At 36.4% G+C, this 16003-nt stretch overlaps 1 long non-coding RNA gene across 1 annotated transcript in view; it reads right to left on the bottom strand.

The window, feature by feature from the left end:
• The window catches only part of LOC123458570, a 41634-nt gene that overhangs the window by 11538 nt on the left and 14093 nt on the right, over positions 1 to 16003 (bottom strand). The window lies entirely within an intron of this gene.

Here is a 16003-nt window from a genome sequence, read left to right as displayed (position 1 = left end):
AAAGGGAAAGAAAATAATGCATCTTTATCTGGATAAAACTAAAAGAAATACTAAATTATTTGGTCATAAAAAGCTTATACTACATGGAATCTTGATTCTATTAAAAAGAATTCTAAATTCTGGACATTATAAATAAATGATTAAAATTTGTTCAACTTAAATTAATGAAAGTTTGTTCTACATTTCTAATTTGTTATTTATTTAAAGGATAATAAGAATTTTATGCTGAAAATCAAAGCAGTATTCCTGGTCTGATGGCAGAGTAATATGTAGGAATAAATTGTATGGGAACAAAGGCCTAATGGAAAGCAGGGAAGAAACCCTCATTTTCAAAGGCATATCACATTGCACAGCCATGAGGTACATAATGATGTTTCAGTTAGTGAAGGTAAGCATGTATAACCATTGCTCTACAGAAGTTGTTTAACACTGTAATCATTTTATGTTGTGTGAGGTTATGCTATGTTTGTTTGTTCACACAATCATGGAATCACCTAATAATGTATCTTCTATAACATAGCCTATCATTAAGTGAAACATGACTGTATGTGAACTTTACATCACATCCAGGTAGCCTATCACATAGATACATATGTAGTCTAAATGTCATAACAAAATTAAAGCAATAATTTAATTGACAATATGGAAAAATAATTTCTCCCAAGATAATATTTTTATTTAAAAGTCAGGATGAGGTAAAAAGAATAAATTGATATATATAGAATAAAATCAGACTATTACTATAAACTTTCATATTGCCAAGTTTATATTAAACACACATAGTATAAACAAGTAAATAAATGGCAAAGATTATAAGATTTTTTTATAAGAAAAACATTTACATGTACAAAAAATTATCAAACACAAGTAAGATAATAGAAAAATAAAAACCCGGAAATGAAAGGACATAGGAAACTGGGAGGTCTGTATCAAAAATATAATAGAAAGTACTAATGGAAGTTAGTGTTATTGCTAGAAATAAAAATGTCCATGAAAAAAGATGCCTGGACAGTTAATCAAATTCATTCACATTATTTACCCAATACAAAAGCCAAAAAACCTGCCAAAATTAGGGCTAGAGAGACAGCTTAGCGATTAAGGTTCTTTCTTGCAAAACCTAAGGACCCAGCTTCAGTTCCCCAGTACCCACGTAAGCCAGAGGTACAAGGTGGCACAGGCCTCTGGAGTTCATTTGCAGTGGATAGAGGCCCTGGTGTGTCCATGCTCTCTTTCTTTCTTTCTACCCTTTTCTCTCAAACAAACAAATAAATAAATAAACAAATAAATAGTGAGAATTAATGGTGAAATACTCAAAACCAAATATTTTGGGCACTTTCCCACAACCCTTTCTCAGTGATCAATAAAATAAACAAATAATCAGTGAGAACACAGATAAAACATTAAATTATAGACTCTAATATTAATAAATGTATTAGAGCACTAGATAAAAGAAAATTTATAATTTTCAAGTACTCATGGAATATTTTGAAAAATACCCCATAGCATATGGCATAGGAAAGGCTTCATCATGTATTAGTGAATTGAAATTATGTCTCTGACTTTCTTAGAAAGAAATTACAAACTAATGATAGGAAGATATCCGGAAAAATCCTTAAAAACGGGAAGTGAAAGAAGGACATTTGTAAACATCCCATATGTCAAACAAGGAAACAAAATAGAAACTTTTGAAATAAGTGAAAATGAAAATATAGTATTAAAATTTTTGTATGATGTAGATTATATAAGGCAAAAGGGAAAGTTCATAGCTTTTCACATCCAACTTTGAAAAAGTAAATCAATAATCAGAGAAATGGGAGTTTCCAACAGCTTGGCAAAGCTGGTAATTAATCTTGGCTTCACAGTGTAGTCTTGAAATTACCAGCACTTTTTCAGTAAACACTTTATAGAATGTGTAAGTGAATTAGCCTGGGCATAACCCACAAACAAAATGTTGTTGATGGAAAGTTCAATTTGAATTTTATGCTTTTATATTTATATGTTTTATGTATTTTTTAAACACAGAAAAATGTAATAACTACGTACTTTTAGGCACTGGAAAAATGATGTTGGTTGTGTTTTGTGTATGATCAGTGTTTGCTGACTCATGAGGTTAATTGCATCCTGAGCATTTTAACAAAGGAAGCACATTCTACCAAGAGTGGAACAAAGAAATCCAAGAGATTAACACAGTGTTGAAAACCAATTGTGATAAATAAAGAGCAAAGGGAAAAAGCCATGATCTATAATAAGCAGGTGATTTAGAGAAATCACTCAGCTTTATGGTCTTACAGCCCTACTACTATGACAAATATATTACAATATCACTGAGGTTAGTACTAAAGGATAAATCTTTTCTGGATTAAGGAAAAATTATGAACATCATTATGAGAATTTATTTGACAAACTAAATAAAATTAATGCATTTCTTAGAAGATATAAATGACCTAAATGGATAGACATTTTAAATTTTAGCAAATAAATCTGGAAATATATAAAAAGCATATCATAATTTGATCATCAAATATCTATCTGGTGAATAAAAGTACTGTTAGATAGAAATGATTAGGAAAAGAAGAAACTCAAGATTGCATCTTCAAATTTATAGATACCATTGGATAAATATATAAATCTCCTTCATTATGAGAAAGCACAGATTAGACATGGAAAAGAAAGTCTTGGGAAACAGCTAAGAAAACCTTAAAATGGTGATTATAACTTACTGGTAAAAAAGTTCTCTTTCTAAACTTAAAAACAAGTCAAAATTTGCAGAGTTGAGTACAATGATATTTACATACGAGTTTGGAGGCAGAGGCGAGGAGATTATGAATTTTCAGCCATTCTAGGAAGCTACATGGCAAAACTGTGGCTCAAAAGGAAAAAAAAAAAAAACGCTAAAAATATACTAGCCAGTACATTCATGATAAAAGAAAATAAATGTGAAATGGAAGAAAGTAATTAAGAATATGTGATTATCATAAGGAATTTACGAAAAAACTTCCAAAACTAATTTGGTTTTAGCTAGTATAGAAGGAGAATTCACAAAAATTTAGTAGCATATATTATAAATAAACAATTAAATTTTAAAAAGCCAAATATTTTGTAAAGCATCAAAATATTTAATATATATGGAGATATTAAACTTCATAAGTATAAAACCTAAAAACATTGCTAAAATTTTTTGAAGCAGACAAAATTATCATGAAAAGTTTTTCTCTCAGTTTATTCATGTTCTGCATAAGCAGGACTTAATATTTTTATTAAAATATTTTATTTATTTGAGAGGGAGGATAGGAGTGCCAGGGCTTCTAAGCACTGAAAACAAATTCCAGGCACATGTGTCACCTTGTGCATCTGGCTTTATATAGGTACTGGGGAATTGAACCTCAGGCTTTGCAAGCCAGCGCCTAAAGTAACACATTTCTCCTGCCCTAGGACTCAATATTTAAGATACCAATTCTCCCTAAGATAATTCATTGGTGTTACTAAATTCCAACCAAAATGGCAATACTATTTTTAGTAGGAACTAGCAAACTGATTCACTTATTTACATGAAAAAGCAAGTGACCTAGGATCTGGAAGAATGAAAACATCAAAACAGAAAGGAATAGATTTGAATGACTCCCCAGATCAAGATTTGGTAACAGTATATAATCACAATAAGCAAACAATGTTTTGGCATAAAGATGGACATACTGATTAATGGAAGACTAGCAAAAGTTAGGAAATTAGTTCACATATATATAGCAATTGTTTTAACAACAGAATTGTCAAAGTCATTTAGTTTGGAAGGCATAATATTTTACACATGGAAAAGCCATTCATAAAATGCACAGCTCTGGAAGGCCCACTAATGTTTCTTCATTATATTTTGTGTTTTTTAAACAGCTAAGTTTGAATACATGAAAAAAAAATGCAATTAGTTCTTACCAGAGCACTATAATGCATTTTAGGACTAGATTTACAAAAAAAAAAAAAAAAAAAAAAAAAAAAAAGAAAGAAAGAAAGAAAGAAAGAAAAAGAAAAAGGACACTTGCCTGTCAACAACTACGGGATACCAACATCCATTTCACTAAAATGTCTGAACAACTGACTCTGCCATCAGCCTGTGTCCTGAAGAGAAAATTTCCTATGGAGAAAAGTGACTTCCACTCAGGACCACCACTTAAATAGTGTTATTTTTGAACACAGCAATTTGAACTGCTGAAAAAGAAATTTTTTTCTTGTGGGGAGAAAAGTGAGCTTTATTTTAAAAATGATAAGACATATCAGTAATGTCTTTTTATTACTTATTTTTATTCTTAAAACAGAATTGTCTTTCTGAAAGCAAAATATTGTAATTAATTAATGAGTCCTAATTCCTGCATTATTCCAATTATATCTGTGTGATACTGGTAGTATAATTGAAAATTCTGCATTTTATAGGTACATGTTTATAAAGATCTATGTTATTTAAAATAAACTGATGTATATAGTTTTTGCACTTATGACTGACACCCCTTTCTTAAAGGGATTTTGTATGGGAAAAATGAGATAAATTAATTATTTCATAAAATATAGTGAACATTTTGGAACTTGAACAGTGTATTTTTGGTTTTGAAATGCATACATGCCTTCTCTAATAATTCATTCATATATAAGCCAGCTCTCTCTTTCTCTCTCTTTCTCTCTCTCTCTTACATGCACATGTATCCTACATGCTAGCAATTTTCTATTGGGGCTTTGATGAAATACTTTGAGATGAAAATAAAAATTTTAAATGTTCATGTTAAGAACTGAAGGGCTGGAGAGATGGCTCAGGGGTAAAGTCACTTGCCTTCAGAGCTAAGGACCCAACTTTATTCCCCAGTATCCATGGAAAGACAAATATACAAAGTGGCCCATGCACTTGGAGTCCATTTGCAGTGCCAATTCTGTCTGTCTGTCTCTTCTCTCTCTCTCTCTCTTTCTCTCTATGTGTGTGTGTGTGTGTGTGTGTGTGTGTAATAAATTCACACATGGTGGCTTATACCTATTATCCCACAACTTAGAAAACTGAGCCAAGAGGATCATTGGTGAGATAGTGGCCCACCTGGAGTACATGAATTCCAGACTTAATAGACCTATATAGAAAATAGGATCCTGTGTCAAAACAAACCACAACCAAAGAAACAACAAACAGAACTTATAAACAATTAAAGTCATACTTTATTTGGATTATGGTAGGTATTATTTGAAAAATTTCTCTTGATTATATTTTCCATAAAAATTAAGTGTAGCAAATGATAATACTTAAAATTAAAGAACTAGGGGAAAATCATAAAATTGCTTAAATTCAAGAAATATTTTATCATCTTGGTTTAAATATACTTGTGAGGTATTATAAGGCCCCTAATTTCAAAATAAAAATACAATTGCTGGCGAGGCTGTGGAAAAAAAAAAAAGAGAAATCCTTACCCACTGCTGGTGGGAGTGTAAACTGGGAAAACCACTATGTAAAACAACATGGAGACACCTGAAACAAACCAAAATAGACCTATCATTTGGTACAGCTAAACTATCCCTGGGCATATGCTTTAAAGACTCCAATCTTTTTTATATTTCAATAGATCTCTCCTTCTTTTTAAAGTATTTTATTTATTTATTTATTTACTTGAGAGAGAATGGGTGCAACAGGACTTCTAGCTGCCACAAGCAAACTCCAGATTCATGTACCATTTTGCATAGGTAATTTGGGATCAAACATGAGTCCTTAGGCTTCTCAGGCAAGAGCTTTAACTGCTAAACCATATCTCCAGTCCCAAAACTCCACTCTTTATGACAGCGATATTTGTACAGCCATGTTTGTTGCTGCTCTATGCATAATTTCTAGGAATAGCAATCAGTCCAGATGCTCACCAACTGATAAATGTATAATGAAGATGTGGTATATATACACAATGAATTCTACTCAGTATTAAGGAAAAGTGAAATAATGAAACTTGTAGAAAAGTGGATGGTGTTGGAAAAACTAATTCTAAGCAAGGTCACAGGCACAGAAAGACAAAGGCCTCATGCTCTCTCTCATTTGTGGTTCCTAACTGGAGTGAATTGGAGATGAGCACAAACGGTAATAAGCATCAGGAACATAGGCATAAAACTAGAATGAGAACAGAAGAGAGAAAGAAAGTGGGAGAGAAAAGAGGAGGAATTCTTTGACAGGATAGAGAAGGACAGAATAGACAGGATAGGAGGTTCTTGGAAGGTATAGGGAATAGGGAGCGTGGAGAGGGAATTGCACAAAAGTTAAGACAACACAAATGAGTCCAGACAGAAGGTGGAAAAGCTTAACCTTAAAATTATGTACTTTGACAGGTAAATCGCAGGCCCAGAATTGGGTTATCCCCCCACCACAATGAGCTGTTAGCTAGGGAGACCCATGATATCCCCAAAACAATGTAGACCATTGTCAAAACACTTGATTATCTGCCATAACTAAAAGGTAAAACTCTATATAGCTAAAGACATCTCAGGGTACAGTCACAGGATATTGAATTAACATGTTGGAACAAAAAGGAGACAATCTCCCGCCTGGCTACCCCTCCTGCTGCTGGAAAGCACTGTGGTAGTTGCTGCAGTACAATAGACCCCAACAGCACAAATAAGCAGGGGAACCTACAGATTATGAAATCAATCAGCGGGACAAGATGTACACACTGGTGCAGTAGTGCCACACAGCCTAGTTGAGGAACCAGTTTTTTTCTGATTGGACGTGAGGCCCAACACAGAACAGTGGGAGAGAACTCCTACCAGGCACTGAAAATCAAGTCACAATCCTATGGCCAGGAAACTCAGGCTTCCGAAAGAAGCCCCCACTGCTCTCTGGAGAGGAGTGGGCTTGCACACCAAAACTCTGTCAAATAATTTTGCATACCTCCCTTAACTCAAGCTGCCCTGACCCTTGGTTGGAGAATCTGTTTTGTTTTATAGATGGCAGAGAAAATGGAGGAAAGACAAGATCCATTGTGAAGACAAAAAGATAGCCAGCTACCTACTACAGGACATACCTCTTCTACATCTTTCAGAACCCAGGAGAACCTGCAGAAGAAGCAGCAACATGAATACTGCTCTTACTGTTAGCCTACAAACCAGCTTCATGGTGATGGTAACAGACACTGTGATCAATCAAAGCAGAATTCAAAAGCTACAGAGAACTCAACACTGTCAGACTGCCAACAGGCCTGCCATGGCTCAGGGAACATTGCCTAAGAAAGCAGGAAGACTGAAAGAGTCAGAGAGGGTAGGGTAGGAATACCCTGAGTTATGGTCCCCCACTACCCCACAGGAACTGACTGAGGCCTGATGCCCCACAGGGAATACCATAATCCCACTGAGGAACCTCTCCAAGGAAATAAGGTAAATTGAAAAAAACATGTTGCTGCCCAACAAAAATTGTTATGTAAAAGAAATCCTTAGCTACATAAAAAGAACAAATAAAACACCTATTGAGATGACGGTAGATGATGGTTACTAATAATTGAACAATAACAATACTTTATTCAATTCTCTACATACTTGTTTCAAAATCCATATTCTCTTGGAACATTTTCTCTGAAAACCTTCTTAAAATCAGTTGGACCTCCAGGATAGCTGTGTTCCTGAGGCTGAGAGAGGAAGCAGCATTTTCTGTCATGTTTTGTTTTCTTTTATCTGGTGGCTACAATAGAGATTTTAATTGAAAAGAATCTACATAGAGTACAGGCAGGTTTTAATAGAGTTCTCCAGAGGGCAGAACTGATGGAAGGGCTATGCATTGTAAAGGGAATTTATTGGTTTAGTTTTCAGGGTAGGAGGGTAGCAGTCCAACGATAGCTGTCTGCAAGATAGAGTGTCAGGGAATCTGGTAGCTGATCAGTCCATGAAACTGAATGCAGACTGAAGAGTTATAGAACCTAGTACCTGCTCAGTACCCAAGGCTGGATGCCTCAGCATTCCCAATCCAACACTGAAGGCCTGGAGGATTGCTATAGAAGTGGTCTGCAGTCCACTCTGAAAGGCTGAGGGCACACAGTTCCAATGTCCAAGAAAGGACAACAAAAATGGGAGAGATGCATGTGAGTGAGCAGCAAGGGCAGTCAGGTAAAGTTCTGTGTTCTCTTGAAGCCTCATTAACTCTAATATAAACATAGTCCACAACTGGAAGGACTACCCATTCTGCAGGAAGGTCTTCCTTCCTCAGTTGTTCATTCCAGTACCAACACCCTTATAGACCCACCACGAAGGAATGTAGCTTACATGATTGCTAAGCTGATAAATTTTACCAGAGGACTAAACCTTCACACTAGTAAATCAAAGGGCATTGCCAAAATTGCATAGGCAAAAACATACTGACAATGAAAGTTTAAAGAACCTCATATTTACTTCTGATCGTATATTTACCTAATTTTAAAGTATTTTGTGTATTTACATGTATGTGGTGTGTGTGTGTGTGTGTGTGTGTGTGTGTGTGTGTGTGTGTGTGCCTGTGTTTACCATGCATGTGGAGGCCAGTGGTTGATGTTCCAATATCATTCATTCTTTATCTTATTTTCTTGATATAGGTTCTCTTAACACAGAAATCAAAAGTAAATTCTGCTAGGCAATCTAGATAGCTTGTTTCCTGTCTCAGTCTCTCCAGGACTAGAAATGAAGGACATACTATCATCATGCCCAGCTTTTTTCCCCAATATTTTATTTTCATTTATGAGACAGAGAGAGAAAGAGAGAAAGAGAGAGTGGGGGGGAATATGCCATGGCCCCCAGCAGCTGAAAATGAACTCCAAACACATGTGCTGTGCCACCTTATGCATCTGTGTTACATGGTGCCTAGGAATTGAACCTGGGTGGTTTGGCTTTTCAAGTAAGTGCCTTAATCACTAAGCAATCTCTCCAGCCTCATCCCTCATGATGATCATGATGATCCCTCATGGCCTCATGAAAATATAATTAAACATGAAGGGAGGCTAAACTAAATTTTTTTTTTTTACCTGGCTACTGGTGATTTGAACACAGAACTCATTGAGCCAGCTGCTTAGCCCCTAATCATGTTTTTAAAAAATGGAAATGTGATGATGTCACAATATCATTCATGGGTAGAATCTTTCAAATTAGGCTATTTCCTGAAAAGAATTTGAAATCTTTATTAAGCATTTGAAAGATTTCTGGGAAGGTAGTAATGACATGTTCGTGGTGGTATATGACATTGCTCAGAGAAACCTCTGCCCTTATTACATCTGTTCTCCCTCTTTCAGTGAAGTTGAGAAGTAATTTCTGTTACATCTCTAAGCTCACTCTTTAAAATTTTTGTGAAATTTATTTACTTACGATGTCAAAGAAAGGGCAATAAGTACATCATATCCATAAAGACCTTCCACCTGCTCTTAGGAAAAGAAGTATATAAATTCCTTTGCTTTGCTTTGGAAATGCAGACTCCACCAGTTCCACTGAAGTAGAGATAACCTTCAGATACTATTCCAAGGACAGATGCATGGAGAGTGCTGACTCTTAGCCAAAGAAAACAAATGACTTTTTCACTGTTATTCTTGCATGCCTTCTGTGTCCTTCTGGGCTCTTTGGACTTAACACTAGATATTTATAAGATCCTTTTTCCTTATTATTTCTATCAGGTATAAAAAACAAGAAATTGGAAGTTGATACAGGTAATTATTTGCTTACTCTTGGATTTTTCTTTTCAGTACAGTGAAAATTGGTTTTCAATTTATCATGAAATATATATATATATATATCCATATATATTGCAATTGTACTAAACACTCATGCTCACATACATATGTGTGACTTACTTTTAATATGGAAATATTGCAGAAGCTTAAAACCTTTAAAGCAATGTTATGAGAAAATCGTGATCATGTCACTTTTTAATGTGAAAAAACTGAGACAGAAAAGTTTATCAGGTTATGCAAGATGAACAATATCACTATGGGTTATCTGTCTTTTAATACTCCTCAATAAGAATGCAGTTACATATTGCTATACCTGCAGACAACAAAAGATATGGACTTTTTTAGATAAAATGTAGGAGCTATATATAGACTTTCTAAAGCTATTAATGATTATCACCTTCAATAAGCTTCTTATAAATCAGAGGCATGTCACTGTCTTACATAATCTGCAGCCCTTTTGAGGTAAGAGTTTCCCCAAAAAGAAAAGATTAAACCCACATTTAATAGGAATTTCAAAGATATGCATCCTATAGTGAACTTTAGAATTACAAAGACCTCATGAAAATATAATTAAATATGAAGGGAGGCTAAACTAATAAAATGGTTGTTGTGCTCTTTCAAGGATGTTATACAAATTTTTTCAATCAATGAAAAAGTGCTAGGACTGATATAGTGGTCAAGACACCTTATTGGGGAGACAAACTTCATTTTATGTTTCCTAAATAATGTAGTTGGTTTTCAATAATATCGATTTACTGAGTGCTAAGTAATTTGAAGGGGAACAGTATCTATTCTCAAAGATAGAGTCTTTTTAAATAGCTAACAGTCTCATTCTTGCTTTTTTCTTTTGGAAAACAGTATAATTCAATGTTAGGATTATTTTGTTTTCCAACTTTCAATTTAGAATGATTTTATAATAACATTTTCTTTTAAACTATCCTCATTTAATGTTAACATATTACTGGCATATCTCAGTGATTGCTACTAAAATGTTGCATTGCTGCACTGCCATTATCTAATGGACAAACTATCTGGATTGAAACTTTTTTGTCAATAATGGTCTTTTTATTCAGTACGAGCCAATTGAGAGCCAACTTTTCATTGTGTTTTCACCATTCTTTACCTGGTCATTAACATGCTTTACTTTCTATAATTCTTTTAACATTTTTGGATTATACTGATCAGTTATTTTTCCAAAACCTCCTTGAGTTTTTCTAATATATTTGAATAACTTGCTATGGGGTTCTTTCTTCTTGCCAGTGCACCACAGTTGTGAAGTACCCTTCTCTGTGTCAGATCAAGAATGACTTCAGAGACTTCCAGTTAAGATGGTGGCGTAGGTACCACGTCAAAGCAGCCTAGGGGGGAGAAAGGCCAAAAAAAACTCAGCAAAATACACACTTTTACTAAAAAGTGAGGTGTATAGGAAATTAAAGTGGCAGCGGAGAAGTAGAAGAGATCCAGATCATCCAGAGCCTGCACAGGCTGGCAAAAGTGGCCCCAGCAGATCCACTGACCATGATGGTGGCGGCAGCACAACAGAAAGCCTCCAGGCTTGGCTCCAGCCACAGGAAAAGCCAGGTGAGGGGAGCTTCCACTCACACCAGTGCTCTGCGCAACTCAAGAAACATGAAGGGAGAGCGGCAGTGAGCAACGGAGGAGCAGAACATGAGGCAGAAGAACACGTGGAACAGCGAGAGAACCAGAGCAGCTGCGGCTCCCTCCCCTCCCCCACCACCTGTGCCCAGCTCCAGTGAACAAAGAAGCAGTCCTGGGACCTGGCCACACCAACTTGAGCCAACAGCGGGACCCAAGCAGGAGCAGAGCCCAGCAGCAACATCAGTGGCTCTGTCACTGCTAACAGTGGCCCCAGCAGCAGCAGATCCAGTAGCGGCAGCAGTGGCAGACCCAGCAGCAGCAGCTTCAGTGGCAGTGGTGGCTCCAGCAGTGGCTGCTACAGCAGCAGCAGCAGAGGCAGCAGCAGCGACAGACCCAGCAGTGGCAGCTTTAGCAGCAGCAGTTCCAAAAGCAGGGGTGCTGATCTGAAGGGCCACAGTTGCCAGGCTCAGTTTGCCCCACAGGAAAAGCCAGTGCCCAGCTCCAGAAACCAGAACAGCAGCCCAACAATCCAGCCAGCAACTTGACAGAGACCAAAATCATCCAAGGTAACCGGGATTCCACCAGGGAGGGGTCTCACTTGGTCACAAGCTGACTTGGATCCATCAACAGATAAGAAATCTTAACCTCTTTGTTGATAGAGGACCTGGCTGGAATAATAACTACTCTTGCATACATACTTGGGGCTATTTTTGATTGAATGTGTACAGTGTTTAGTTAAATTTTAGAATCTACCTGTATTTTATTCCACTCAGCCTACTTGAATACTCCCATAGCAGGGAAACTCAACCCCTAGGAACACCTTTGTTGATACTCTGAGAGTCTTAAGAGCCGCACCTAACACCTTAAGCTCCTACCCTGAAAATATATAACATCAAATCAATTGATACAGCTAAGAATACCCAGCTAGCTAGAAAATCCAAGCATTAACTTAATCCAAGATGCAAAAATATATACATTATAACACAAGAATGACTTCATGTTCTGTGTTATGCTGTCTGGTGCTAACTTTCTCTCCATTGGAGAATGTGCTTCTCTTTTTCAGATAGATGTAGATCCTAAGGAGAGAGCCACCCCATCATACCTCAAAAGGGCCCTGGCTGAAACTAAGAACGATTGGCAAAACAAGTAAGGGTGCTGTTTTCTTGGTGAACTGGGTACCAGCACAAGGGTGAAAGAGATCAAATCAGAAAAAAATCAACTTCTACCAAATCAGAGATCCAGAGACCGAGAGGCCCCCAACACCTCATCACTGAAGCAGACCAAAAATAAACCCAACATGGCTCAGGGAAATTTTGTGGAAGAGGGGCCGGAAAGAATGTCAGAGCTACATGTTGGGTCATGATATGCAGACATTTATCCTACCCATAACTGTGGGCTAACTCCAGAATGCATGACCCATATACCTCAACAAGGAGGGGCCAAGAGGAGGGGCTAGGTAATTGATGAGCCTAATAATGGTACCAAATTGACTATATTAGCTGAGTACAAAACTAATTATAAAAAATAATTAAATACATAAATAAGTAAAATTATGCTTATAAAAATTGTTTTGTGTGTATGTCTTTATAATTGAGTATCAAGAGATCCTCACATGTTCTATATTCTTGTATTTTTTTTTATCAAATAGAATCAAATAAATGAAAACCAATAGACCACATAAACAAAGTGTTGTGATAGATTATTATGGGACTGGAGAATTCTTACCATTCAGTAACACTATGATTACTCATCATGGTGTAGAATGATGAAGTACTCAAGTATTTGTGAAAATGATGATATAAACAAACCTGTTGCCAATTTCTTCTCATAAAGGCCTAACACATGCAATCAAGAAATGTACAGAGTATTTGACAATGGTAATAACTGACTGTATTTTTGGTTAATGCACTTAGTACACTTTATAATTGGTTGCTATTTTAGAATGAACTGCTACTTATTTCCAAAAGTTAAATGTGAAAAACCTCAGACAGGTCCATCAGAAGCTAATGAAGGAGAAACAGAAGAAAGATAGCTTTTATATAGGCAGTTAGTCAGGAATGGAAACTGAAAGGGGGAACAGGGAGGTGCCGTTTTGCCTGCACTAGCAAAACTCACATGTGAGCACTCACATGTGATCTCTACATCTGTTGCTGAATATTCTTTCTCCACTTAACTGTCATAGACAAAGATTATTTGTTCACCATTTATGGGTCTCATTCTGGATTCTACATTTTGTTCAGTGAATCTATATTACTATTTTATCAGTACCATGTTAACTCGTTTTAATGAGCTTTTTATTAAATTATTGAAGTAAGGAATTTTAACTGCTTGTCTCTGTGGTAGTTTGAATACCCCCCCCCCCCCACCGCAATATATTCAGTGTTTTATTTGTTTGTAGTTTAGATCTGCAGTCACCTGGCTGGAGGAGGTGTCATTCTGCCGATCAGGGTCAGCCCTAAGGTGTGGTGGTGGATTTACAATTCCATTCAGAAGTGTGTTTCTTGTGGTATGGCCTCTGTGTTTTTGTTTGTTTTATTTGTTTATTTTGGTTTATGGCTTTTTCTCTGTCTGCTTGCACCTGTAAAATGTAGGCCAGCTTCTTCTGCCATTATGAAACTTCCTGTGGATTTGTAAGCTTCAGTAAATCCCTTCCTTCCATAACTGTACCTGGTTTGGGAGCTCATCTCAGTAACCTGAAGCTGTCTACTACAGTCTCCAACATGGTAAATTTTGCTTCAACATTTGAGTGATTGTTTTTATCTGTTCTTTAAACTTTTAAACATTATATAGATCTATGAGCTTTGAGTCGAGTATCTGTCGAGCTTCTTGAGCTGTCAGAATGAAAAGCTTAACAAAGCTTACAAAGCATAAGTCAAAGATCACCAGCATAGAAAAATCTTAGTCTCAACAGATGACTTTTATCTAGTCACAGAAGTAAAGAAAACAGCCTATGGTATGGGTTGTTTTCAATTGAAAACTCTTACCAAGGGATCACTTTAATGGAATGTGTCTGTCATAAAACAAAAGGACCTCAGGAGAGCTCTTCTGATTTGGAGAGAATCCAAGTCTTCATGCCTACTCCAGAGTAGAACTGTTTTACAAACACTTGTATTTCCCAAAAGGTAAATACTAGAAAGGATTCTGCAAATAATATTTATATGTATATAACATAAAAGCATAAATACAAGCTCGCAAAACCCCACAATTGAGGTGCTATTCCTTGAATACTGATCAAAGGGAAAAAGGTTGAACTGAGGGCTACAAAATAAATATTTGTTTTATTCAACAAGCAATTATTTGTTCAGCTCCTACTGAGTATTTGTCATTGCCCAAACAAGGCAAATCAAATTCATTAGGAAAAATATGAAAGTATGCTAGCCAGAGGCACATTTATAGAAAGTCCTATTCTGGTTGGAACTGAAGTGTTCCCCAGTTCCCCACGTGGTAAAGACATGGAGGCCAGTCTGTGGCACTGTTGGGAGGTTATGGGAACATGAGGAGGTAGAGCCCAGTGGAAGGGGTTACACCACAGGGCATATCATAGCAGGTTCTACGCTTACTCTGTTGTGTCTTGGGTTTGGTGAAGTAGGGGAAGCACTCAGCTCTTCTCCGCCATGTGCTCCCACCATATTGTTTACCTTGTAACAGCCCCGAGGTGATGGGGCCAGTCTACTCTGCTCTTCATAAGGTCTTCAGCTCACACATTTTGTCAGAGTGATGAAAAGTTGACTACCCCAGTAGTAATTTGAGCTAAAGGGCAGAAGTGGTGATTATTTTTTTTAAGTTCTGAAAGTGATATTGATAATGTGTGTTAACAGAGTTGTGGATTAAATATAGAGAAATACCTGTAGAGATATAAGATTCATACTTGTGAGGAAGAATTCTGTATACCAACAAGACTAGACAAGGAGATACCAGTTAGCTGGAAAAACATGATTTTGAGCATGTTTGTGAAAGGTGATATTTGAATCCGTATATTGAGAATGAAGATGTGCCTCACCAAGGTGGACAGTGGACATGTAATCCATGAGGGGTTCAGAAAGAACAAAATTGGTGTAAGAACTAAGTCTCTTATTGATCTTGTTCTGCCTTTGAACATCAGAAGTCTTATTTTCATCCCCTTTGACTCATTGAACTATACTACTAGCTCTCCTGGCCTCACAGCTTAAAATTGGATATTATGAGAGCTACTGATCTTCATAATCAAATGAGCCAAATCTAATATTGTATATCACAATATGTAATGTATATATGTAACTTCTTGGGAAAATTCTGACAAGTATAATACTCTAGAATTAAATAATTAGTCAAATAACTTTGCATACAATTTTGAAGAGGCAGTGTAGACTATAAAAAGGTCAAACCTATTAATAAACAGAAAAAAATCTATTATGCATGCAGATACTATTTAAAAGCATTAACTTGCCCATAGTTCATGCTTACCACAAAATTCTTCAAGCAAATGAAAACTTTGTCTTTTCACAAGCTACATCTTATGATGAAGTGCTAGTGTGTGGTTTTTATGCAGTTACATCCTGTGTGTGGTGTGAGTGTTTGGCTTGTATGTAGTTGCATCTTGTGTGTGGTGCTATTGTTTGGTCTGTATGAAAAACTGTATCTTTTATGTGGTGCTAGTGTGTAATTTTGTTGCAGAGGACGTGGAATCTAGCAGTGTAGAGTTTTAGGGTCATTCCTTAAGATGAACAAAGAATTGGATGCTCCAGGAC

This window comes from Jaculus jaculus, chromosome 2, assembly GCF_020740685.1.
Source record: "Jaculus jaculus isolate mJacJac1 chromosome 2, mJacJac1.mat.Y.cur, whole genome shotgun sequence".
Taxonomy (NCBI): Eukaryota; Metazoa; Chordata; class Mammalia; order Rodentia; family Dipodidae; genus Jaculus; species Jaculus jaculus.
The sequence above is the reverse complement of the archived record's forward strand: the minus strand, read 5'-3'. Positions and strand labels throughout refer to the sequence as shown.